Source organism: Artibeus jamaicensis, unplaced genomic scaffold (genome assembly GCF_021234435.1).
Source record: "Artibeus jamaicensis isolate MK-2021 breed Jamaican fruit bat unplaced genomic scaffold, CSHL_Jam_final contig_482, whole genome shotgun sequence".
In the NCBI taxonomy this organism is placed as follows: Eukaryota; Metazoa; Chordata; class Mammalia; order Chiroptera; family Phyllostomidae; genus Artibeus; species Artibeus jamaicensis.
The window spans coordinates 3,791,426-3,818,581 of NW_026521857.1; the positions used below are offsets into that span (position 1 = coordinate 3,791,426).

Genomic DNA, 27,156 nt, shown 5'->3' on the forward strand with positions numbered 1-27,156 from the left:
GGCTGTGGGACTCACACAGGAATCAGCCACTGGGTGCATGGATGCGTGCAACAACAAATCGGTGTTTCTCTCTCTAAGAAAAAAAATTAATAAAATTTAGTTCAAACCCTTAACACAAGTGAGAAAACGGTGCCCTTGAATTGTTTCCTTGTGTGGTTGCAAAGCAAGAACCAACCACCCCATTCTAGGGATGAGGGAACCAAAATTCAATTCTTAAGAGATTTGTAGAAAGTTATGGATTTCATCAAGTGACAGATCCAGGGCCGGCACCAGGTGTATGTTTTTTATTGCTAGCCTGTGACTTCTCATCTCCTCGAATTATTTAATAATATTAAACATGTGGGTGATCTTATTGCTCCATGATCAAATTAAACTCCAAAAGGAATGAGGAACCAAATGGGGGAGGGTGAGGGAGCAGAAAAAGAGAAAACAACAATTAACTAATGTGGGGTAGGGGACTTACTCCTGGAATATGGAAAGAGGTTGATCCATTCTCCCTTCCTTTCTTTATGAGTCCTTTTCATTATGCAAGTTCCTTGCAGCAAAGCTATATCCCCACTACCTGAACAAATGTCCGGCACCTAGTTGGAGCTCAATAAATATTTGTTGAATCCTCATGACATCTTCAAAACCCTTTGCTGGTCAAGAACTAGAGTATGACATGTTTAAAGATCAATATATGTCAAATGAGCATAAACATAACTATTGAGTATAGTAGCTTTATTTCGACACATAGTGAGTGCACAAGGCCTGTTCACTGAATGAATCCAAGAACTCAACTGGCAGTGCTGAAATAAAGGAAGAAAACATGATGCAGAGTGGCTCCCCTACTCAAAGCTGCCCTGTCCTGGTGAATCCTCATGGTGCTTGGTACAAGGCCAAGTTCCCAGTGGCAGCTGGCACCACTGACCTCTGTCCCTGACAGAGGAAAGTACACAACCTACCCATAAACTGCTGGGTTGATGTTCAATTGCCCTCTGGGGTAGCCTGACCCTAAATGAGCTCTAACAGAAACAAATAAAACTTGGAATCAGAACGTTTTTATTATATCTTACTCGAGTGGTTAGCATTTGTTGTAGACTATCAAAGGGTACTGTATGACATCTTTCCCTGGGGAACTTTAAGAATAGGATGGCCAGACGCTGCAGGGAGAAATATTCTTGTCTCACCTTACAATGGTATCACAGCTTACACAGTCTTTCAGAGTCTTGAGGCAGGACAATGTATTAGGTGCTCTTACGAGGCCATCTGCTATTTGTATTTGTTTCACAGAAAGAAAACACAGGATGAACTCCCCAAAACAAAAGAAGTAAAAGAGCATCGCAAGACGACAGACACACACACGTGCACCCCATTAACGGGATGAAATGTGTGACCATGAGACCAGAAGAGTGAGAATCTAATGGAAACCATGCTCGCCTCTCTTGGTCCTGGTTTTACCCATGTCCTGGGACATACCTCTGACATTTGGTGTTGTGGGCTGGTTTATGTCAACATGGTAGGATTACTGTACAAGTTATTAGATGTACTTTTGGATGTGGCTTTCCATTTACATAATTAAAACCAACTACTAAGCTGCAGTTTTCCTCTGACCCAATTACTGACTTTCTTCTCTGGCCTCTTGGGGCCAGTGTTTTAGATCCACGAGGGGCTAAGGATGGTTCTGTCTTCAAACCTGCACGAACCAGACAATGCTATGAACTTCATTATTCTTTCTGTTTTAATACCCTTATTGGATCCAGGTGGTAGTCCCCAGTCTCCAGCACAACAAGTGGCTGGTGCAGGGAGGGAAATCAGCCTGGGCTCCAGGCGGGGATCCCTGCCTGCTCGTCCTCCGCTTCCCACCCCGCCGCCCCTAGGGTTACTGCTTTAGAGCGTGGGATTTGGGAAGTCCTATTTTAAAGCACTCTGCTGTTTTCCACCTCTTGCTCGTCCACTCTGCGCCACGGATCTCCAAGCTGAGACCGCCTCACACTGCCATTACCAGCCCTACTCAGCCGGGGCAATTGCCTGCCTCCACTCCCCGCTGCCTCTCCCTCGGGCTTCGCGCACGCACAACTTGACTCGCATTCCCATTGGCTGCTGCCTGTTGCTAACCCACGTGACTGGCGCCGGGGCGCCCCGCCCCCGAACCCCGCCCCCGCGGGCTCCGGCGCGTTCCGGAGAGACTCTCAGCGCTCCGTTGCCAGCCCAGGCAGCACGCGCCACCGATGCCCACAAGGTGGCAGTGCCGCGCTACTTGTGTCGCGCCTGGGGTCCAACAGCAGCGCGGGGAGTTCCTTGCTAGCACGGACCTCCAGCAAAAGTTTTAATGAAGGCAAACACAGCCGGGCCTCGGGCTCTCCCAGACCTCGGGTCTGCAGCCCTCCGATTTGGGGGATCGTCCGGGTGATTTACACTTCATTGCTTCGATGGCATCTCACGTCGCCCCCAACTCAGAATAAGGATTTGGGGCGTGTGATTGAAGTAGGTCTGTGGAAGTTTTCAGGAGTGTTTTGTTTGTTTTGCTTTAGAGACCTTATGCTGAGAATTGATTCTTAAAGAGACACACCAACAATCCGACAGCAATTCTTTGTGTCTTTCCTTGAGAGCCTTCCTTACTAGAGAAGCAATCCACAACCTCCCTTCCGTGGTAAAAGATCTAAACCTGCAGCATTTCAGAAGTCCCTCCCTGCACTGTGTCCTGGGGTTCTGACTGGCTAAAGGAGAGGAAGACACCAGACGGGGAGCCTGCTGCTCTGCAGCTGTCCCGGGATGCCCTTAATTCCAGGCACACGGAGAGATAAGCTCCTTTGACCTCATTTGACCCTGCTGCAGGCGCCAGGCATTCTCATTTAGTGTGTGAGGCATGGCAGGGTCCACTTTTCTCTCGCTCACTGGAATGTTTTTTTCCTTCTGTCACTTTTCTCATTGACTTATGGCTGGACCTATGTCCCCCACTGCTGTCTAAGCCCTCTCCAATCCCTCACTTCCAAGCTATATGATTAGAGGCTAGGGACCCAGGAGAAGCCAGCAGTGGACTTTTTTTTAAAGAGAGGTGTCCACATATTGTGCTTTTTCATCTACTTCAAGGTAAATGAGGATGGCTCCAGAGAACCACCTGGTGTCTCCTGGAGTTTGGGGTTCACTTATGTGACCTGAGAGTACAGAGCTGTTTGCAGTGGCCAGAGAAGGAGGTAGCTGGGAACAGCCTGTACTTCCATGAGCTGGCAAGGTAAACATGCACCAAGTAGTCTTCCTGTTGGCAAAGTGGACCTGCTTCCCCTGGTAGGGGCAGGGTAGGGTGAACAGCACAAACAATGACGCACGGAAGAAAAGTGAGTGGCTGCCCTGGAAGGGGACCTCTAACAGTGGGGAAGGGGTATAAAAAATCCTACAGAAGTACCCCACAAGGGAAAGTGGCAGCACTTGTACATTTGTTACCAACCCCAGTCACAGTTGAGCCCTCCTTGAAGAGCTTTCTTTGTCCTTTGGGTCCGGAGAGACCTGTACCACCAGCCAGTGACTGGAGAAGACTGAAGATCCAAGAAGAAACCAACACTGGTCATGTCCTCCCAACTGTCACTTCCCAAACCTCAGCCAGCTTCCAGTTGTCGCTGGTACCGACGTGGTAAGTTTTAATTTTGACCAGAGTAAACTTTTCAATGTCTGAAAAGTGAGGCGATTCACAAATCCCAGATGGGCCAGGTAAACTGGTCAAAGCAATTTCATTCAGAGGTGAGAATAATAACATGGATAGCGGCAAATATTCGTACTTTGAGTTTACCATGTATTGACTCATTTAGTCTTCATAACGATTTTGAGGAATAGATAGTCTTACTATTCCTATTTTATAGATGAAGAGGCTGAGACCCACTGATGTTAAGTAGGCTGAGACCCACTGATGTTAAGTAAGTAGTGCAAGGTCCATAGCTAGTAAATGGAAAAACCAGGAGTGGAATACAGACTTCGGAGTCCAGGTGTGGAACTAAAGTGCTTCCCTACCTGTGAATTTTTTGTCCTATTCTTAACCAAACTTTACCCAATTCCTAGACCCAGATCTAATTGTTCTGTCTAATAACCCTTCTTGGTTCTACCAGCTGAAAGAGCCCGCCTTGCTCTGTTTTCAGGGGTGTGGTCCTGGCTGCAGAGTGGCCATTGCCTTAGAGGCATCTAAGGGGGAATCAGCTTCAGAACCTGTGGCAACTGCTCTTTTGAAGGTGGACATGATGTTTATAAACGTCCGGAAGTCATTTGGAGTACAGAGAAAAAGCCAGTGATCAAGCTAAAGGAAACCATTTTTTGGTAGAAGGAAATAGAGTGCACTCTAACTGAATGAGACTGGATTTCTTCAGTGGTTCTAAACACTGCATCTAAATGGAAGCCCAAAGGAGAAAGCCCCCCGCGCCCCCCAAAGGTGAGTCATGGCTGCCTTGCTAGAAAGCATGTATTCTAAGGAATCTTTGCGGGTTAAAACCCATTTGGAAGTGTACGTTCTTTTTAACAATACGTGTATTTTCTAATCATGCTCATCACTTTATATTTAAGTCTCATTTATGTTCTTTTGATACAGCTAGATGATGCAATGTGAGGAAAAAGATTGTATCTTTTAGTTCTTTCATATTTCCTTTCACATGAAGTATGTAACTTGGTGACGTGCACATGGTAAATATGAAACACGTATGTTAAATTGACAAAGAACCTTGTATATTGGGGAAACTTTCTACTTGCGAAAAATCAAGTGGGGATTCAGGGCCATGCAGATGAGCCTGGGTGCAAGGCTGAAGAAAAGGTACAAGCGTAGAATAACATGAGAAGTACTTGGCCTATTTGAAAAGAGTGTCTCACGGGGACAGAGTTTATCTAGTGGAATCATGGGAGATATAATTAGAAAGGGATGTTTTATGGGCAGATTTAATCTTTATCTTCTAGGCCAGTTGTTCTAATTTTTTTTATCTTTAGAGAATTTTTCTCTGCTCTGCCCTAAGTAGGACCCCTAAACAGAAACACAATATAGAGCAGATAAAAGTAAAAGGTCTCCGGCTGAAGTCGTGGGAGACAGGGCTGGGGACTGGCTCCCTCAACACTATCCCTCAGACACATACCCCAGGCACCTCTGGGGAATCCTCGGGCTCCTCCAAAGCAATTTGAACCACTAGTATAGGCACTGGGGAGCCCTTGAATGGTGTGTTCCTTTTGCATCTTTATATAAGTACAGTCCCCAGCTTCCTGACAGTTCCCAATCCTGCTCTTCACAACTTCCAATCTCCCTTCTTTCCCAGGAGCGTTGTGAGACCACTGTCCTGTGGCATACCCTACCCAACAGCCATGCCCCTTTCTCCCTTGCCAATGGGCCCTGACTTTAGTCTGAGAGCCATGCACCCAGTGACACCGTTGAATCATGATTGCTCTAAGGCAGGAATTGGTCAAATCCAGCTGCCGACTCTTTTGGTAGATAAAATTTTATTGGAACAGACACTCATTTGTTTACCTCTTATCTGCAGCTGCTTTCATGCTACAATAGCAGAATCGAATAGTTGTGGCATTGAGCCTCTGGCTGGGAAAGACTAAATAATTTACTATCTGTCCCTTAACAAAAAAAGTTTTTAGGCAACTGTGGTACTCCCATTCTTCTATGCCAGGATTAGGGGTAGACATAATAACTTTTGACCAGAAAAAGTCAAAAGAAATGTAAGGTAAAGTTTTCTGGAAGCATCTAAAAATATTTTTTTTTCTTGATAGGGAAGAGAAACTCAAGGAAAAAGTTTTTTTTGTCCTCTTCCCTTCTATCACATGAGGATGTACTGCCTGGAGCTGTGGCAGCCATGTTGTTATCATGAGCCATAGTCAATGAGCCTGATTTCTTCATGGCATCATTAAGTCACCACACCTACTTCAGACCATCTACCTTCATAATTTTTACTGAGCAAACGATCAAAATCCTTAGGGTTTAAGCAAGTCTTCGGTGGGTTTTTGTCATTTGCCACTTTATGTAGAATAAGTTAGGGTATTTTGCTTGAAGTTTAAGAGCAAAAGGCAGAATGTTCTTGTGGAAATTGTGCAATGGAGTGAAGTATAACAAATCTAATGGCTACTGATAATGATGACTAATAATTATTGAAAGCTTGTAGTGTGCCAGTCACTATGCCAAGTACTTCACGCTCATTTTATCATTATCACAAAATCCTGTGGAGACACTTTTGTTATGGCCTCCATTTTCCAGATGAGGAAAGTCAGGTTTCAGAGAAATTTAATGACTATTTCAATGTCACACAATTAAGTGGTAGAGTTCAAACTTATGCCCAGGTCTGCTGAGTTCAAAAGCGAGTATCTTAACCATGACTTTCTACTGCTGTCTCTACTAACAGACCTGAGTTCCAATTCCAGCTCATCCACTTAGCAAGCAAGTTCCTTAATCTTCTTGAGCCTCCGATTTTCTGTAACATTCTGAAGATAACACAATACCTGTCTCAAAAAGGAAGAGTTTCTGCCCAGTGCCTGAGACACAGAGGGTCACTATTTTCCTTACGTGCTCGTTTCTTTAGGGGTGAATGGACGGCAGTAAGTAAGCAAGAGGAGTAGCCAAGGGACAGAAAAGATAGTAGCCAAGGAACACAAAACAGACTCAAGTGAGCAGAGAAAGACACAGCAATTCCTGAAACATCAAAGGGGGCCTGGAGCAGGGTCAACAAGGGAGAGCGAGATACAGAGAGAACCAGGACATTCACTCCCAGCTATGGGAGCGTTTGAACAAGAACTTGGCGGCCTTATGGTCGGCTGTGGCCTGAGAGCGCTTTCTAGTCTGCTGTCCTGTCTCAAGTTTCTTTGAATAATTCTAAAGAACCAAACAAAAGGAAATTCCTTGAGTTGTTATTATTCCCCTTCCTATAAAACTGAGTCATTGTGCAGAAGCAAGTGCTCTTCAAAGTGTAGATCATTGGTCCCATGGCCATTAATTAGCACATTGGTGTTTTTCTTACTGTGATAAGGCCATTTGCCCACGATGAATGGGAATCCGAGGACTCTGAGAAGGATCAGAGATTACCTTTGTGGTTAGTAGCTTTATTTTAGTGATTTCCTCTTTGAGCTTTACTATACAATTTTTAATGGAAAAGAATAATCAGGACCAGTCCACTCAAAGAGCTTATGGAAAACATATATGAAATTTAGAGTTTAAAAAAACAGATTTAACTGTTAGGACTATTCTTTAAAAGAGAACAAAGGAAAGCCAGGAAAACAACCCCAATGGCTTATTATGTAACATCCAGATGTTCAGCATCAACCAGGCCAGATGACGGGGTGACATTTTCACTCTTCATCTGGTTGCTTTGGCCTCACTCTAGATGCAGTGAAAGAGAGAGAGTCGTGTGAGAAGCTTGCTGGAGCGGCCTCATCCTTTCTGTCCATGTGCTCTTCAAGAGGCCCTGCATCTTTAAGTTTAGATGCGGCTGATTCTTAATCAACACATTCCGTAGACCCAGCACGGGCTTGAGAAACTTGCGGGAATCATCAAATATTGGTTTCAGGTAGACAAAGCAGTGGATGGAAGAAATGTTTCCTTCTCATTCAGATGTTTTAGGCTCAGATAGACCTAAAATTGTCACATCGTAAACATAGTAATCTAACATAATATTAAAATATGCCTCGGGGCTTGTAACGAGTGACAGCTGCTCTTCAGAGTGATAGATAGATGCCCACATTTCAACTTGCTTTGTTTGTCAGCGTGTACGTTTGTTCCTGCCAGAAATGCCAGCGCAGGGCAGCAAGCACATTCTGCTAGAATACAAAAACCGAGACCTGATTAGTGGAAGCGCTTGTTGAAAAAGCATTTTCACTGCACACTAATCTCTACATATCCTGTGGGGAAATCCTTTCAATCCCATACCTGATAAATAAATCTGGCAAGTGAATAAACACTCTGTAAGTCTCTTACTGATATATAATTCCACCTGTTATGTGAGTTCTGCCGGCCTCTGAGCTCAGGCTGCATTGTGTACCTTTCAGACTGACCTGGAACAAAGCCTGCCGAGGAAGAGAAACGTGTGCCGCGACCCTGCCTGGCACTGAGCACTTGACTGCAACCTTTCATAGGAGCCAAGGGGGTGTTCAGGGCTAATGTTGACGTCCTGGATTATGGTTGTTATTATTTGGCACTTTTGTTGAACTTGAATACTCCACTAGGCATTGTATAATACTGCAGATCAGAAACATTATGCTCTTTTTCCTCTGGTTTTCCACTTAGGGCAAGGGTAGGGGTCCTGCTGCTGCTACAAAATCCTTTCTAAAAGTTAGAATGGAGTCTCAGTGCAAACACTTGTTCTCCTTTAAAGCCCGTGCGGTCTCTCGGCCATTCTGCAGGAGTCTTGCAATGCTGCTCCACTGCCGTTCAGACACCCCGCATTACAGTGATTACCGTGTAGCTTCCTGAGGGCACAGCCTATGCTTGGCACGTCCATTATAAATTAGCCATTCATCAGTAATTAATGACTGAATGGACTTCAGTCCTTTGTAAGTTTGTGTGCATTTGTGTGTGAGGCATTGCCGGAGAACGATATTTAGGTTCCATTAAATTAGGGATTTATTTCTAAATGAATTAGGAAAATTCTCTCAAGTCTTTGGTACGACTCCAAAAGATGGCAAAGGGCCGCTGGCCACACGTAGTAACAGGGCAAACTATGTCAGTACCAGTGCGCTGCCCCAAGGCATGTCTCTTGTATCTGAAAAAGCACTGTGCTCAGGAAACCCCCTAGACGTCCCATCGGCTCACTGGACGTACACATGCACACATCAAACAGACCTTTACAAACCTCAGATGATTCAGGTTCACTGAGTGATGTACACAAGGAGCCACATGTGCATACTGTTGAAACAAGTTTCACGATGATAATGGTAAAAGAATCAGACCGATTGATTGATGTCTTATCAACAAAAGAACTCCCATTGGTTTTCCATTGCTGCCTAACGAATTACCCCCAAACTTAATGATTTAATACAGCAATTATTTATTACCTCAGTTTCTGAGGGTCAGGAATCTGGGTGTGGCCCCTGGAGGTGGTCGGGGTCTCATGAGGCTGCAGTCAGAATGTCGACAGGGGCTGTGTTCATCCGAAGGTTTGACTGGGGCTAGAAGATCTGCTTTCGGGATGGTGCACTCACATGGCCATTGGCAGGGGACCTCGGTTCCTCAGGACGTGGGCCCCTGCATAGGCTGCTTGACTGTCCTCATGATGTGCTGTTGCTTCCCCCTACTGGGTGGTCCGATAGAAGGAGCAAGGAGGATATCACAGGGCCTTTTATGATTTGGTCTCCAGAGTTGCCCACCATCCCTTCTCCTTTATTCTGTGCCTTAGAAATGAGTCTCTGAGTCCAGCCAGTATTTGAGGGGAGGAGAAGGCTTCACCTATTGAAGGGAGGAGCACCAGAAACTTTGTGAACATATTTTAAATACACCGCAGAGCTGTTGCTTGCATTTGACAAGGATGTTTTAAGCACCAGCTGGCCTTTCCCAGTTGAATGTGTAAATCCTACTTGCTCTTCACTCCATGAGGAGTCTGCCGAGGGTTACCCACTATGAGAAAGAAGTCATCTGAAAATCAGGACCTGTGGTTCACAGTGTTCGACCTTATAGCTTCCGCTTCGAAACCAGTTTTGTTTTCTCTGCCTGCAACACAGAGAGGCTGCTCGCTGACATCCATCTGCAGCCCCTCTGAAGGAGAGCGACAGTGATGCTTACTAGTAGCCATACTAAGTGTTCCACGAATACAAATTCATTAAATTCTCACAACCACCCCATGAGCCAGATGTTCTTATCATCATCCCGATTTTACAGATGGAGACATAGAAGGCTGAAGTCATTTGCCCCTGGTCACCTAGTCAGTATATAGCGACACAGGGATCTGAACGCAGGAAGTCTGCTTTCTCCACTGGGTTGGAGTGCCTCTCCCTTCAGGTGAACTGGCTTTCTCCACCCAGAACGCCTAAAAGTCAGGTTTATATGTATGTTGTGTAGCTTCTGCTTTAAGTCAGAATATTTCAAAAACAGTCTACAGCCCTGGCTGGTGTGGCTCAGTGGATTGAGCACGGGCCTGTGAAGCAAAGGGTCGCTGGTTCGATTCCCAATCAGGGCACATGCCTGGGTTGCAGGCCAGGTCTCCAGTAGAGGACAGGTGAGAGGCAACCACACAGTGATGTTTCTCTCCCACTCTTTCTCCTTCCCTTCCCCTCTCTCTATAAATAAATAAATAAAATATATATTTTTTTAAAAAAACAGCTCTGCAGAGTAGGACAGGACTGAAACCTGGTATTTCTCACCAGCACCACCCCTGGGCTCTGGTTCAGACCTCCCCGCTGCCATCCCTCATTCTGGGTTCAGGAAACCGTTCTCTGTCCTGCCTCTTCAAGCCTGGGGATGTTGATGGCTTCCTGCCTGTGGCAGGCAGGATGATGGCCCCTCTTACATGTCCGTCCTAATCCCTGGAACCTGTAAATGTGGCCAAGGAATTTTGTGGGTCTTAAGATCTTAAGAAGGATAGATTATCCTGGATTACCCAGATGTGCAAGCATCCTTATAAATGAGAGTCAGAGTCGGAAGGGATTTGAGGGTGCTGCGCTGCTGGCTTTGAAGCTGGAGGAAGGGGCCTTGAGCTAAGGAGAGTGAGCAGCTTCTGGCAGTTGGAAGCAGCAAGGAAACAGATTCTCCTGAGAGGCTCCAGAAGGAGTGAGGTCCTGCTGGCACCTTGATTTTAGCCCAGTAAGAATCATTTTGTACTTCCAACCTCCAGAACTATGAGATAACAAATCTGTGTAATTTTCAGGAAAAAAAAAAAACACCTCTTCAAAGATGATGAGAATTCACCCTGCTGTTTTTGTGTGGTACAATACCAGAAGAAGAAACTATATCTTACTAGAGATTATATAATTATATACATTGAATACATGCTTAAATTCCAACTATATAAGCCCTGCCTTCAAGAAACTAAGAAACTCATTGGGGAGAAAGTATATACACCCATAAGACAAACATAAGACTCCAGCAACTTTATTTAAGGGCAAATGTGTGCAGTGCTGATAACGCGCACTGGGAAAGCGTGAAACCAGGTTGGAGAACTGCCGGAGCCACCCAGCATCTTCTGAACCTAGCTGTTATCTTCCCACTATGTCAAAGGGCCGTGTGGGAAGCCATAAAATCATCTTGCTGACAGGCAGTCCCCAGACACACGATGTTCTAGAAGGTGTAAAACGATCCCCTTCCTTCCCCACTGGCCACCCTTTAATTGATTTACAGCAGCCTCTGATGAGTCCCCACTCTCTCTCTCTCACTTTTCTGTGCCATGCTGCGGCATCCACAACGGTCCAGAGATGGGGACCCATGCTCCAAGTTCCACGTGTGTGAAGTGAATCCAGAAATTCACGTACTTACTTCTCCCCCAGGGGTCTCCCTGGCACTCAACTTTGGTTCACCAGCCTTCTGAGATGAATACCCACAAGATACGGAAGCTTTCTCCATCTCATACCATTACTTCCCACAGCCTAACTTTTACTCACCAGGGTGCAAAGGGGTGAGTATCATAAAGAGGATGGACAATGAAGCACTCACCTGTGCCATGCCGCCTTCAGGGTCTGATGGAGTCTGATGAAGGGCTGGGGTGTGAGCCGGTGGGGTAACAGTTAAGAGCATCTCTGGCAGGGAGGAAGTACCCCAGAGCCCAGACGGTAGGAACAGGCTTGTGGTACAGTACTTGGCGCAGGTGGAGGGCTTCTCTAGGGAATATGGAAAAGATTGCAGGAGGCAAACGCGATGAAATTCGGATGTGCTGGGCATCCTGTAGTGATGAGTACACCTTCGGGGACCCATTCAAGGAAGTGATTGAATTACGTTATTTTCCCTTTTCAGCCCAGGCTGGGGCACTATTCAGGTGTGGCTAGAGAGATGGAAGGTGGTTTCTGGAGGGCCCCCCAGGACCACACGTGGGAAATTCCCAGCATCCCCCGCGCCCATGCTTCTCCCTACAGAGTTAGGAGTTAGTGCTGCCCTGGACATTCTGCCCCAGAAATCCCACGGGTGATTGCCAGGCCTCAGCAACAGTGGACATACGGACTAGGCGGCACCACATCCTGGTGCACGCAGGTATGTTCCAGGTGGGCTGCTGGGCTATTTGTCACATTTTCCAGGAGGCTGCCCGGAGCCCCACACCTGCTGTGATTTTTGCAGCTGGGCACACAGGTGTGTCCGACCATGTAAGGGATGATCTCGGGGCCAGCTGTCACCTTGCACTCTCATGAAAAACCGTTTGCTTTTCTAATATTCACTGCTGAATCTGTGCTCCCTGCTATGTGGATACCACATATAAACTATTTCAACCATGGTCTGTATGTTTAGAGACTAAGCCGTGAGTGCCTTTTTCCGAGCGAGCGTTTCATGAGGTCTGTTCGGAGGGGCTGGGTTGCATTTTGTTCCTCAGACAGAGTGTGGCATTTCTCTGGTCCCCAAGCTCTGGTGTGGAGAGGACGGTCTGATGTGGTGGCAGCGTCTCATTCAGAATTTCTGTCACTTCTGTAAGTGGAAAGAGGGATAGTTACATGTCCTGTAGATAGACGGGGTCCTTACTAAAATATTATTTGCGCTAGAGTGGAAGGTAGTGTGAGAAGTGTCCCTCTTGGCCTCCAGCCAATGAGATCTAGTGGATTGCCCAGAGGGTCTCGCTGCGGAGCTGAGCCACTCGTAGTTGGTTTCCGTGGGTCCCGGCTCCACCGGCAGAATGTGGCCACAGTGAGAACCCTTGTCCACAGTTCCTAAACCCAGAAATGAGAGAAAAATTTCGAGATTGTCCCAGTCTGTACTGCAACGAGAGGGGGAGGCTGCTAGATACAGTTGGGTGTATTAGGCAAAGTGGTTACTGCTTTTAGCTCTATTTAGAGGGTGACTTTTGGCTCTCCTGCTTTCTGGTCTTCCACACAGCTTCCGTAGTGAGACAACCCAATTTGCATTTAAGAGTGAGGTCAGATGACTGGGATTTGAACCCAGGGCCACTCCCTCCCACCGTGAGACCCAGGCAGGAGTTATTTAACATCTCTGAGCCTTGATTTTACGATCTGGAAAATGATAACAACAACAATCAAATCTATCTCTCACAGGCAATTTTAAATGAAAATTAAATTTTAAATTTTGAAATAAAAGCATAGAATTCACATGAATTTTTCAGTACCTGGCACTAAATAAGCAATCAAAATGCTATATTTTCTTATTCGTTAGAGTAGTAGTAATATATTTGTATTGTTTGTAATGAATTATAAGATTTAGAGTACATAAAATAGAGGTAATGCTGATGATAGCAAAATTTTAAAAAATGTAAAACCATCCCAACTTTTGGGTAGTAATTGGGAACGAAGCGTTTGCTTAGTCCTTTGTAGACATCAGCACTAGACTCAGCTCTGACGAGCTCTGTGGGCAGCCCATGGGAGAAACCCTGCCACCTGCTCTGGCGGGCACACGCAGGTGTGTGTGTGTTCACTAGCACACTGCTGCATGCAGTAGACAACTGCGTATAGCAGAGGGAAGCCTTCTGGGCTGTGGAATGAGAGTGTCTCGGGAGAAAAAGCTTCCTCGTTGGTGCTTCCTGATGGACGCGCAGCCCACAGAAGGACCTCTTTCGCACTCCAAAGCCACGTGAAGGCCCGGGGCTGATGGTCTTTCAACAACACTTTTTTCTTCCTTTGGATTGCTCTAAGCAAGGTGCCCAGGCATCTAGAAAATTAAATGAGAGAAATAAAATAATGTATCCTCTTTCCCCCTTGGAGTGAGGCATCCCTGCAGAAATAAAGTGAACCAAGATACTTACAGTAGGATCTGTGTAGGTTTTGGGGAACAAAAAGTGACAGCAATCATGTGTATGGCTTAAAATAGCTACACTTCAGGGTAGACCTGAAGTGCAAGAGAAATTACACCAGTGATCGTCCCAGCCACTTAAAGGAAGTTACCCTCTCCACTCAGCATCTAAATCGACTTGCCTTCTGATTGCAAATCTCTCACTTTGGCTACGCAGACAGTATCAAACAGCAATGTGCAGGAAAATTGAATTGGAAAGGGACAGAAAAGTTGGAAAACAAGGCGTATTATTAACTTTGATTGGAGTTCACACCTTTGGTTCACAAGGTGATTCTCAATAGCATCCTTCCAAGGGCGAGCTTGCAGGCGCCTGCAGGCGTGGGAGCCCAGGGAAGCTGGAGCCAGGGTGGAGAGGTGCGCCTCCAGCGCTGGGGGAGCTGGACTGTGTCTGAGAGCACGTGCTTCGTGTCACTCTTTCTCAGGAGCTCCAATGGTTCCAGAAGGATCTTTTATACTTCAGAAAATAAGACAGGTGCAGAATCAGGATTGTTCCAGGAGGAAGAAATAGTCATCGCAGTCTGTAGCACAGGAAACATTTTGGTGTGTTAGGGAAATTGAATGGAGAGCAGTATGCACGGAGAAGACAGAGCGGGGGTGGGGGGGGAGGCAGGCCGTAGGGAAGAGAGCCAGGCAAGGGCTGTTCCCTGCCGGGCAGCGCAGATTTTTATTGCAAGTTCAGTAAACCATGGAGGACCTTTACACTGAGGAATTACAAATGACGGGACACACGCTCACATTTAGGAAGATCTCTGAGTAACTTCGGGACACTCCCTGAAATGATAAGCTGTCAATAGTCCTCATCAATATTCATTCCAAGATCTGGGAGGCTGGCTGGGATAGTAGGGACCAGCCCGTTCCCCAATATCTCTGCTGGAGGGCACAGCACTTCAGAAGCCTCGCCTCACCACCTTCTGTGCCAAACAGGTCTTTATTAAACTTTGAGCTTGCAGTCTTCAGGAGACAGGGAAATATTCTGTATCTCTAGCTCCAGGTTGAGATATTGAAGGGGAAGGTCACAGATGAAATTTCATCCTGGAGATCATTTGAATTAGAAAGTCCCAAAAGTGTAACTAAGCTGGAGAGAACATAGAGACCACTTGGGACTAAGAAGTCTTCAAAAAGCCATTGAAGTTTTTTCCAGGTCCTTTTATGCCAGTCCAAATCTGGCTACCCTGATGTGTATGAAAGCAACAGAGCCTACTGTAAGGCTGCACCTCTCTGAAGCAAAAAAAAAAAAAAGGAAAGTATAGGTATACACCTTCGTTAGCTTAGGTTTAGTTGCACTGCAGTAACCAACAGCCTCTACTTTCAATGTCTTTGCACAAAAGCAAGGTCTTTTTCTCCCTCCGGCCACAGTTTGCAGGCCACCTGGACATTGCACTGTTATTTTGTTTCAGAATTTAGGCTGAAGGAGCGGCCCCATCTGGGTCATGCTGGCCTCATGGCAGAGGCAGAGGGCAAGGGCGAGACCATGTGTTAGCTTTCAAAGCTTCTGGCAAGAGGTGGCACTGGCCACAGTAAGTTACATGGTCAAGCCCCGTGTGAGCAGGGAGGGAAGTGTAATTGTTCTGCAAAGACCAGGGTGTAGGGAGGGGCACTGGATATTGTAAACAGAGAGTACAATGTAACAATGCCATTTTGCCTCTCTTCAGTTTTTACCAACTTTAAAGTGGAAATTCAGTAACATCTTACTTTACAAAGCTGAAAACTTTCAGATACTGTAATTCAGAATTTGATTCAGTCTCTGAGTGTTGTCATCACAAACATTCCTTTTTAAGGATAATTTCTCAAAGTCGGATATGAGCAGTTCAGAAATGATTAGACCCAATTTTACAAAAAGAAAAGAATATTGAATAAAACAGAGTTCTCAATGCCTAGTCTGGTTTTATGCCAATCTCTCCAAAATTTGAGACTGACTGTTAGAAGAACTTTTATGCAGAAAAAAGAGAAAGAAACTTGCATTTCTTTCTTCAAGTTAGAGTGAATGAAATGAAAAGAATTTATTGGTAACATAATTCTATTCAACATTATGTTTCATTTAAGAAAGTCCGGATTATGTGGTTAGCTATAGAATATGAAACTTTATTTTCACCAAGGAGGGAAAAAAATCCAGTTTATTTATGTGAGTCAAGAAAAATAGATGCCAAACATCAAATGCACGTCACACAGTTAAGGATTTCTGAGTTGTTGCCTAGGTAAGAATCATGCGTTAACGCAGCGGCCCATGTTCACTACCTCTTTGTTTCTACCCCATCCACCCAACCCCGCCCCAGGGTCTGTTCTCCACCCAGCAGCCAGTGTGGGCATTCTAAGACTTGGAGTCTATCATGTCCTTCTCAGAAGGCGCGCAGAACCCTCTAAGGAGACCCAAAGCTTTTTCTGTGGTGTTCTGTATCTGCCTTTCAGCCCTGCTTCCCGCTTCTCACCTCCCCCTAATTCCACGGCAGCCACATTGGCCTCCTGGCTCTTCCTCTAACCTGCCAAGCCTCTGCTGTCTCAGGGCCTTTGCACTGGCTGTTCCCTCTTCTAGGGACACTCTGCTTCCAGAAATCCACATGGCTAGTTCCTTTGCTTTCTCTAAGAGGCCTTCTCTGACCTTATTTAAAACAGCACCTACATTGTCTCTGCCCCTTTTTACCCTGCTTTATTTTTTTCTTTGCATGTTTCACTACCTGACATCATACGCACACAGCATCTCTATCTCCTTTCAGTAGATCGTCATCGCTAAGAGAGTAGGCATTTCATTTCATTCACTCTTTTATCCCTGGTGCTAAGGACAGCAAATGGCACATAGTGGATGCATAATAAAATTTGTTGGATGAATTAAAGGAACTATTGCTATATTTTTCATTTTATCAGATCTGTGCAAGTATTTAGTGTGTCAATGGCACAGAAACTAGTAAAAATATATTTCCCTGACTAGAAGATTCACTACATAAAAATGTTTTAAGAAAACCTACCTATTAAGTGTTTTTAAAAAAAGACAGAACACACAGGCCTATAATTTTCCCTCTTTCTGTTAATTTTCTCCTGCAAAGTCTTCATGTTTACGTACCCAGAAGCATGACATGAGATCACAGAATTCTGAATAATGGGTTGGACGAAACATGAAAGGGTGGTCTGATATTTTTCCATATGCAGGATTAACTGTCCTTTGTAAATTGAGTATAGTGGTTATAGTTATAACAACAATTAGGAGAGTAAAAAGAATGGCAAATACAGGGGTGACCAGGGGGTGGGAAACTACAGCTGAGCGGCGCAAAAGCAAACGTGGGGCCTAAACAGGTTGGAAGGACGGCTGCTGGGACGGCTGGGTGGAAGTAAGAAATGACTCACCGGGCCAAGACCAGCCTCCTTAGGACTCCGGACCTCATGTGGCCCAGACCAACAAGCCCAGGATCAGGGCAGATTTCCCGTGGCCTCGAAAAACCATGTCCTGAGTCCCCCCTCTTCGGTTTCGATAAAGACAACTGCAGCTGCTCTTCTCCCCTCACAGTCACCCGTGGTACACTGGTGACACCGCACACACGATCTGTGCCACCTGCAGCTGTCGTCCACACAGGGAGCGGGTGAGTGACAGCGCAAGGTGAGGGCTGATGTCCAGCTTCCCGCTCTAACTCGGAGATGCTGCAGGATGTGGGTCACGCTGTGAGTTGCGTTCTGTCCACCTCGGCCCACTCACTGAGAGAATAGCAGGATGGAAAGGATGGGTTGGATTTTCTTTGAAGATGTGATGAACCCCTTACAATGATGATCAATTATTCAGATGCTTTAATGATTGAGAGTGGAGGTGGTTGTGATTGGTAAAGTACCACCCCAAATGGGAGGCCTTGCCCCGGGGGCGGGAGTGGATTCTTGCAATGCTGCCCTGAGGAAGAGATCCCAGGTCCAGGGGCCTTCGCGGCCTTCCTTGCCAAGTTGGAGCACGTGGTGCCTGCAGGGTTTATTCTTGGCTGGCAGGGCCTGGAATTGGCTGGCCGAGGCTGTATCGCACCATGAAGCACATGCTTCTCCTCCAGCTGTGGGCTGATAGCAGCATCTTTCTCACAGGCCCCCCCAACTGAGATCAGGTAGCTTTGGGCAGCTGGGCCCTGGTGATGGACTTAAAGTTCCCCATTGCCCTCACCTTTTTCAGAAAGCCCAGGGGCTGGGTGCTTGTCCTAAAAGTCAAAGAAAGGATATTCACACACGTCAAATGCATAATCTGGTGCCTAATAGACGCCATCTCACTTAGCCTTGGAACAACCTTGCCCCGTGAATCCTATCACCCTCACCTCAGGGGCACAGAAGAAGTTACCATTCAGAGAACTGTCCCCATTCGTCAACACTCCCCTGCCCTCCCTTCCACACCTACTCTACCTCAAACCCACCAGGCACTGGGGCACCAACACAGAAGCCCTGACTCTGTCCTGGGGGAAACCAACAATAGCACCATGCTATTATGGAACTCGTTCCACTGAGGACACTCTTACTTTAAAGCCCTAAGCTTAAATTACTTTAGAATTTCATTTTTTAAAGGCTCCATGTATAAATCCCCAGAGCAGATCCCCCAAGTGAGAGTGCACCCTAAGTCTACAGCCTCATTCTCGGGGAGCGGGGGAGGGTTTAGGTATCTGAGGCCATACCACTCAGCTGACTGAGCCCCAAGCTATTGCCACTGAGGTCACTTATTTATTCTGTAATGTATTTCTACTTTGCCTCACACCGAAAGGACTTACGTCTTTCTGCTGCCCCTTTTGGGTGGCTTTTCCACCTGTGAGCTTTCTCGGGAAAGTGGTGTGCTTGGGAGTAAGTCCTCTAACCAGGTGCCCCGTGTCTGGTCCAGGAACACCATCCCCGGGGCAGAAAATGGGAGGAGGCAGGACTCTGCTTTGCTCCCCTGCCCCCTTGTGCTGTGAAATGGGGCAAAGCACTTCTGCCTTTCTCTGCACCTACATTTATAAAATGGACACAATGACCTCTTTCCTTGTAATGCAAGTGCCAGTGTTATTGACTTGGTACTCGTCAAGAAGAATTTCTCTGAGACTCCCATGCTGCCATCCTACCAGTGTGTCAAGAGCCAGCCCTGTCCGCTGTTAGTTCCTGTGGATGAAATGCTGTAATCCCCCTATTATTAGACCCTCTCTAGTCCACAGGGAGGAGGAGGAACACATCAGGGGAAACCAGGAATCCAGTCACTGCTCACAAAAAGGAGGTGGTAGTCTTCTGCTTCTCGGTGTTCCCATCCCTGCCTTACAACTGGAGACTTCGGCCCCCAGTGCTGTGGGAAAATAATCAAGAGCGTGGATATCAGCTGCAAGGGGCGTTGGAGTTTCCCACAGGACGAATGCCTGTGGAGAGAGAAGCAGTCCAGTGCTGGGTCAAGCTCGCTGGACTAACTCTCTGGCCCAGGTGGAGATACTGGGCTGCTCAATTGCTTGCTCGCTTGCTTTCTCTCTCCTTCTCTCTTCCACACCTTCTTTCCAGCAAAAACCGTTGTCTATAAAACTTTCCGTCTCTGACACTCTGCCACTATTTTTTTCTGCCTCAGTTCCTGCTTCTTGCCTTGTTGCCAGAGAAACCAGCAGAAAAAAGGAAACTTAGACACCAAGAGCACATCTCATATGCTTTAGGGGAAGAGAGGCCGATATTTGAATACAGTGGAACCTAGAGCTGGGCGTCTCTGGGCGTGTCCGAGCAAAGCAGCAACACCTTCGTCTAGCAGCACAGGGGCGTCGTTGGCAGGCAACCCAGGGAGGTGGAACAAATAGCTCTCAAAAATTGGAAAACACAGGTTCTTTGAACATAGGCTTCATCTTTTTTTAAATTTATTTTTTATTGATTATGCTGTTACAGTTGTTCTATTCCCCCCTTCATTCCCCTCCACCCTACCCCCATCCCCACCATTACCCCCCCTTTATTTTATGACCATGTGGCTCAAGTTCTTTAGATTCTATATTTCCCATGCTGTTCTTGCCCCCTCCCCATCAATTTTCTATCTACTGTCTATGCTACTTATTTTCTGTACCTTCTCCCCCCTTCTCCTCCCACCCCCCCGTTGCTAACCCTCCTTGAGATCCACGAATATGGGCTTCATCTTGAGCCAACTCTGTGACTTTGGGCAAGTCACTCAGTATCTCCAGACCCCAGAGTTCTCCGTCATAAACAGTGAGATAAGAATATCAGTGTCACAGAATTTTTGTGTGTATTCATTCATTGACTCAGCACATGTGTCTTGAGTGCTTGCATGCCAGGCACGGTGCTAGGTATTGGGCTCCTCAGGCCTTGCCTCCAATCAGTATGTTTCCAGTTTGCGGGGGGGAATGAACAGGAAATAACAAAAACAATAGTGTTGGATGAGTATAGTATGCTCCAATAGGAGTGAGGAAAGAGAGAGGAGTCACAGAAGTAGCACACTGTCCCCTCCTGTGCCCGAAGGAGGCCACAGCTAAAGTAAGAACTGACCTATGGCTGAAGCTGGCAGGCAGAGGGCTGCATAAACTGGAGAGGGTGTTACCGATGGATTCAGAACAGCTGGAATTGGGGGAGGGAGGAAAAGCAGCAAAGGTAAGGGGCACAGTGCTGGTGGAGTGATGGGTGCATGCCTGGAGATTTAGGCAGGCGCACCATGCTGGAATGGCGGTAGGAGATTCAAACAGCATTCTGGAGCAACATGGAGCCTTTGAATACTTTTAAGTGAAGGGAAGGCAAAATCCTATTTGTACTACAGAGAAGTCCCTTTAGCTGCAGTGTGGAAACTGAATTAAAGTATTTGGTGTCTATTGCCCACTTGTCCTCCCAGACCCACTTGCTACCCTTCTGTGCCCCAGTAGGCTGATCTACTTTGGAATGCATCAACAGGCCGCTCTGTTCTCTGGTTTCTGGATGGAGTCAGCCCATAGAAGGCAGGAGCGGGAGATGGGAGTGAGGAGGAAAACCAGGAGTCTGAGGTGTTATAGACACTAATGAAAGAGGGCTTGAGGAAGGAGGAAAGTACAAGCAGCGACTGCAGATATGAATGTGGAAAAGTGCAATTAGATCCAAGCGCAAAGACATGGCTGATCTTGGTGGATCTTGGCAAAGCCATTCCAACAGAGTCTCTGGAGACCAGAGGCAAGGTTCACATACAAGTGAATTGGTTATCTGAGGGGGTTGGCATATGGTGGTTTGCAGGTCTCTGTAAAGTCAGGGCTGAGGTCTGCTGGGATGGGGGGACTTGAGGATAACCACAAGGAGAGGCCTTCACGGAGTGTGTGCGTGTCTTTCTTTTCCTGCTCTCTGGCAGGAGCAACAAGCACCTCAGATCCTGGGGCCTGTTTTCTGGGTGAGGAGAGCTGGGGTCACAGAAGGGAGATAGAAAACTACAGAAACAGAGCATCCTTGTGCCAGTCCCAGCACCTGCACCCCCGGGCCCAGCACTCTGAGAGCTTGGGTTTCCCTTCTTCAGAGAAGGTTCTTCCAAGTGGATGAATGATGCTCTGGCCAGAGCAGTCGAAGCCCTCTCTCCTTCCAGAGGCCTTTTCCTTTACCGAAGCCATCCCGAGAGATATGAAAAGGCAGAGTTTCGATTCCATAAATATTGGTTGAGTGTTTAGGTACATCTCAGAACTGTACAAAAAGCAGTCTGGGTGTGCAGGGCCCACGTCTCTCACTTTTTTTAAGTTGTAGTAAAATGCACATAACATAAAATTGACCATCTTCACTATTTTCAAGTGTACAGTTCAGTTATGTTCAGTTTATTCATGTTATTGGGTATCCAGTCTCATACATTTTCATCTCGCAAAATGGAAAGTCAGTGCCTGCTAAACAGTAAGTGCCCATTTCCCCTTCCCTTCAGCCTCTGGCAGCCCCCATCCTGGTTTCTGTCTCTGTGAGTCCAGCTGTTCTACACACCTCCTATAAGTGGGGTTTCACAGTGTTTGTCCTGTTGTGACTGGCTTATTTCACTCAACACAATGTCCTCAAGGTTCATCCACGTTTCAGCCTGCGTCAGAGCCTCCTTTCTTTTTAAAGCTGAACAATATGCCGTGAAATGGACATACTGCAGTTTGCTTATCCATTCACCTACCAGCGGGCCTGTGGGTTGCTTCCCTGTTTGGCTGCTGTAAATTATGCTGTTATAATCATGGGGGCACAGATATCTTTTGGAGTCCCTGTTTTCAGTTCTTTGGTGTATATATCCAGAAATCGAGGGTCCTAGGATATTTGCACTTAAAAACATACTTAATTTTATTTTACTGTCAGTTTAAACCTCAGTGATTAATGGAGTTTTTTGGTTTGTTTTTTCAGTGAAAGAGACTATTTTTACTGCTTGTCTGGACAGACACCCAGAATAGGCAGGGCAGGAGGGGCTGGCATATAGTTTCACACGTAAAGGTGCCCTCCGTGGGTGTGGGCCATGTCGCCAGAAGGGCATCTTCATGCAGCCGGTGCAGACCTGGTGCATGCAGAGTGGCATCGCGTGCTGTGGGTGTGAAGGTGAAGTGTACTGGTAGTTGAGCAAGCAGCTGAGGGATGCCACGCAGAGGTCTGAGAAGTGCAGGAGGTGCTCTGAGAAGTAGGTGGGGTTGCAGAAGGTGTGGAGGATGCTCCCAAAGCAGGGAGTGTTGAACAGGGTCTTGGTAATGAACCCACCTCAGCTCCTGCTGTATTTTCACCGAGGCAGCCAGCACCTGCAGATTTGCATCATGCACCTGCACATCCATCTGCATGCACCCCAGCAGGCCTGGGAGCACCTGCTACCTTTTCACTGAGTATATGCTCAGGATGCAGATGTCATGCTCCAGCTTGGGGATACTGGCACCTGTGTGCACCAGCCCTGCCAAAGCCTGAGATCCTCCAGATCCCTGTGGAAGTGATTTCTGAAGTAGAGCACACTGGGGCTGTGTCATTCTGTCAGGCACAGAAAGGCAAACAGGTTTCCTGGTCAGTAGATCTTGCCCTTTTCAGGTTGCGATGTAGTCCCACTGCCCCGAGCCTTTATAATCAAGTTTTCTGAAAGACTTGTGTTGGTCAGTGAAAAACCAAGGCTTGTTCTCCTGGATGATGGCCACTGCAGAGAGTTGGCATCAGCTGGAAACCACCACGTGTGAATTTCCTTGCCTGCGGGGCCAAAAGGACTGTTGGTGCTAAGGAACAGGTGTTTCCACTGGCCCCTTCACGGCTCAGGAAATCAATGTCTCCCTCCCTCCCAGATGTACTTCTCCATGTCCCATTCGATTCACTGGCACATGAGGCCTTTCATGTGCATGTCTCCAATGTGCCTGTCACATCCTTTAGAGGCCCAGGAAGTGGTCTGCTTCGTGGGAGAACAGGGCCATCTCTGGGAGTGAGACATCCATGACCTGCTTGATGGAGGGACTCTTGCCTAGAAGTCTCTTATCTGGAACAGTGGAATGTGCTGCGTGTCCCCATACAGGTAGAGCCCCTCCTCAAGTGTCCAGCATATGCTGGAGGCCCCTGGCGGCCATTCCAAGTTGCACATGATGGAAGGTGTCAATCTTCATCAGAAAGCTCTTCTGAACTGAATGTCCTGGTGGAAGCCACAGATGACAAATTTGAGGTTGTGTTCATACTTTCCAGTGTGGTGGTGCTCAGTCAGGATGTCACACGTGGCACTGAGTCCCTTTGGGTGCAATGTAGACCTCAGCATTGTGTGGGTCGATGTTGGTGGTGTAGGTGGACCCTGGGATCAGGAGACCGCAGATCTCTGGGGACATGAGGATGTGCACCAGTCTCTGAAGTTCCTGGTAAAGAGCACACGGAGACAGAGTTTAGCGCCCACCTGCCAGATCAGTAGGCGCCAGGATCCAAGGTCCACAGCCAGAGCAGGAGGATGAAGGTCTGCTGGTCGGCTGCCTGCAGTGTCTTGGCCACATCAACCAGTGTCCAGTGGCCACCCACCGCCCTGCACCCTCCGTGCCTGGTGCGCACCACCTGAGCAGCCCCCAGCAATCAGCCAGGCTGCCACTCTCCAACGGCAATGTCTTTTAAAAAAATGGTATTGCCTTATGTCATATTTGGCTTTATTTTTTAAATTTTAAAATTTTAATTATTGTTCAAGTACAGTTTTCTGTCTTTTACTCCCATCCCAGCCCACCCTCTGAGAGCTCCCTTCTCCCATTTCCACCTCCCTTAGTCGTTGTCCCTGTGTCCTTTATACTTGCTCCTGTAAACCCTTCCCCTTTTCCCCTGAGATTCCCTCCCCTCTCCCCTCTGGTCACTGTCAGCCTGTTCTCTATTTCAGTGTCTTTGGTTATATTTTGCTTGCTTCTTTGTTTTGTTGTTTAGGTTCCTGTTAAGGGTGAGATCATGTGTTATTTGTCTTTCACCACCTGGCTTATTTCACTCAGCATAATGCTTTCCAATAGCAACTTCTTTAAATTGTGTTTTTAACTGATGGTATACATTATTTCTGTTCTTTATTGTACGACTTGGGATCTCTGAAACCTATAAGAGACTATCATGAGAGAACCCTGGAGTACTGGAATATTCCTTTGGAATACTTTTCTACTCATCAGACATTTACTTCCTTATTTATCACCTGGCAACTGGTGGTAGCCATGGGCAACTATTGCCAGTATGGCGGTCTTATTTCATTAGCATAATGTCAGGCTTTGTCCGTGTTATAGTATGTGTCAGAATTACTTTCCTTTTTAAGGTTGCATGTCTCCCACTTTCCCTTGGAGCATGTTTCTCAGTTCCAAAGGCCTTTCATACCCATTTTCCCCTTTCACCCTCATTTTCTCCATATTGCATCCAGGAAGTGGTTGTTACCCCCAGGTTGCAGCTGAGGAAGCAAGCCCAGCAGCCTCAGGACCACACAGAGAGCGCGGTCCTGGGAACGTAGGTCTCTGGGCCACTGTGCGTTCCCCGGCGCACAGCTCTACATGCAGAACCCTGCACAGTTGTGTATGCCACACCCCATATTCCATGCAGCAGGCTCCCACAGGAGGCGAAGGGGCAGGAGACCTCTGAGAGAGAGAGAACGGGTCAGTGACAAGTTAGCGATAGGACCAAAGCGGAAGAAAGGCCAGTGGTGGCAGGGGTCCTGGCAACAAGCTCACTCTGGTCACAGCCCAGTCAGTAGAGCTCCTCTTCCTGGGGCAGCTCACTTTTTGTCTGGGACACAGGGATTTTGCCAGGCCGGTCCCAGGAGCTGGGTGACACAGCTTTGCAGGAGCATCCAGCTCTAACAAAGAGAATCCTCAGAGTTGATAGTCAGTGACTAGATCTCCCAGACAGGAGAGCCTGTGATGAAGGTGCTGGTGTGGGCACACCGCCTCCCATGCTGTCAGTGGTATCAGAAGTTCCCTGAATTAACTGACCGAGCTACCATGGAAGGATTCTATCTGGCGCATCTTGCCGGGGTCAGTGAGGATTACCTTTGAAGCTGGTGTAATCACCTCTCTTACTTAGCATTCCTGTCCAGGCCAACAGACACTCCCAAGTAAGAATAAACTGTTCGTTTTGGAGAGTGTACTCATTGTGAGTGCTAGCTGCTTTCTGGATGCTTCAGGGAACCGAACTTCCAAGCAGTGAAGCTCCTGTCCCTGAAACAGCTGAGTAAACCAAAAGGCCGACATTTCAGTAATACTCTCGGACCAGGGCCTTGCCAGTGGGGAAAGTGAGCCTGGGATCGCACTCCTGGATTCCTACCGGGAAATGGCTTCCTGCGTTGCCCGACTCAGGCTTTTCATCCGCAGACTGTTCCGAAACAGTTGCTTTTTGTCCTGGTTAGTGGGCGGGTTATGCCACTTAATCATATATCCTGGTTAAAGGTGAGCTATTAGATATTATTCATGGAGTACAACTTTTCCACTGAATAGAATGCTGCCAAATACTCTGAACAATACATTACAAGGAACATAATCCAATGTATCTTTTAAAATACCGAAGGCACTTTTATTTCCTTAGGAGCGTTACTATGAACCTCGTGCTCCGAAGAATTAGTAAAACATGCAAATGCTGGTTAATAGGATGCTGGATAAGCAGCTTTTAAATGAATTTCCCCTGTCTTGATTCTGTCATATATTAATTTTCTTAACAGGCACTGAGTATGTTTGAAGCTGATTATGATTCAATAAGCTAATAGAAGAAAGTGACCTTAGCACTAACTTAAACTTCACATTCAACACAGAATTGCCCTCTCTAAACTTTCTGATAATTTTGTTCCTGTCTTTTCTCAAAAATGTCTGGTATCAAGGGGCTCACAGCTCCATTCCATTTATGAGTTAACGTTTGGAAAATCCCTCTTAATTCTCACCTCTGAAGCTATAGAGAATAAAGTCCATCCCTCCATTCCCCAGCTCTCCAGATAATTAGGACCTTAATATACCCCTGTCCCCAGTTTCCTTTCAGATTCAAAGACTGGCTCTGAAAGCCTTGGGTAAGTTGATTAAACTCTCTGTGCTTCAGTCTCCTTACCTGCAAAAGGGAGATACAGTGTTCTGAGGATTAAATAAGCTATTGTATATAAGGTGCTTGATACAGAGCTTGGAATGTAAAAACAGCCATATAAGTTAGGGTCATTATCATTATCATAACTTAAAAGTGCATCTTATCTTTAAAAGGAGTCACATCAGCCCTGACTTTTGTGACTCAGTGGGTCGGGCATCATCCTGAAGAGTAAAAGGTCACCAATTTGATTCCCCACCAGGGCACATGCCTGTGTTGCAGCCGGTCCCCTGTTGGGTCACGTGAGACAGGAAACTGATGGATGTTTCTCTCCCTCTCTTTCTCCCTCCCTTTCCCTCTCTCTAAAATAAGTAAATAAAGTTGTTAGGACGAGTCACACCAAGGCTTGGCCCATATTGGAGCTGTGGACACCAACACACCACTTCCCACAGCCCTTGTCATTGAATGGTCTTTGCATGAGGAGTTCTCATTATTTATATTTTTGTACCTCAAACTACCAGCAGCAGAGCAACCTGCACATGGTAGGTGCTTTTAGAATTTCTGGTCTAGGATGACATTTATCTTTCCGATTTGAAATTGGCTTTCTCAGGTTCTAATTTGTTTAACTACATACTTTCTCTCCAGGCTTGGCTTGAGGACTGCCTCTTCTGAGGGCAGCTTGGGTCCTTCTCGGGGGCATCAAGCTCACGGCACTGCAGCCCCTCCGCGCGCAGGAGCACCGTGCTGCTGGGTGTCAGGCAGGATCCCGGCTCCCTGGAGCCGTGCGGGCCCTCAGCACAGGGATGTGCTAATTGACTTTTCTGTATTCATTGGGTCCAGGAACATTTAGAGTAACACTCATTCTCTTCATGCTGTTGCCACTGCCACTGGCAAGAAATTATTCCTTTATCGGAACC

General features: G+C 46.8%; 1 pseudogene; it reads right to left on the reverse strand.

Annotated features, from left to right (window-relative positions):
* Window positions 1-2,171: 2,171 nt before the first annotated feature.
* Window positions 2,172-25,203, reverse strand: LOC119051281 (5'-nucleotidase domain-containing protein 2-like; annotated as a pseudogene).
* Between the last annotated feature and the right edge of the window lie 1,953 nt (window positions 25,204-27,156).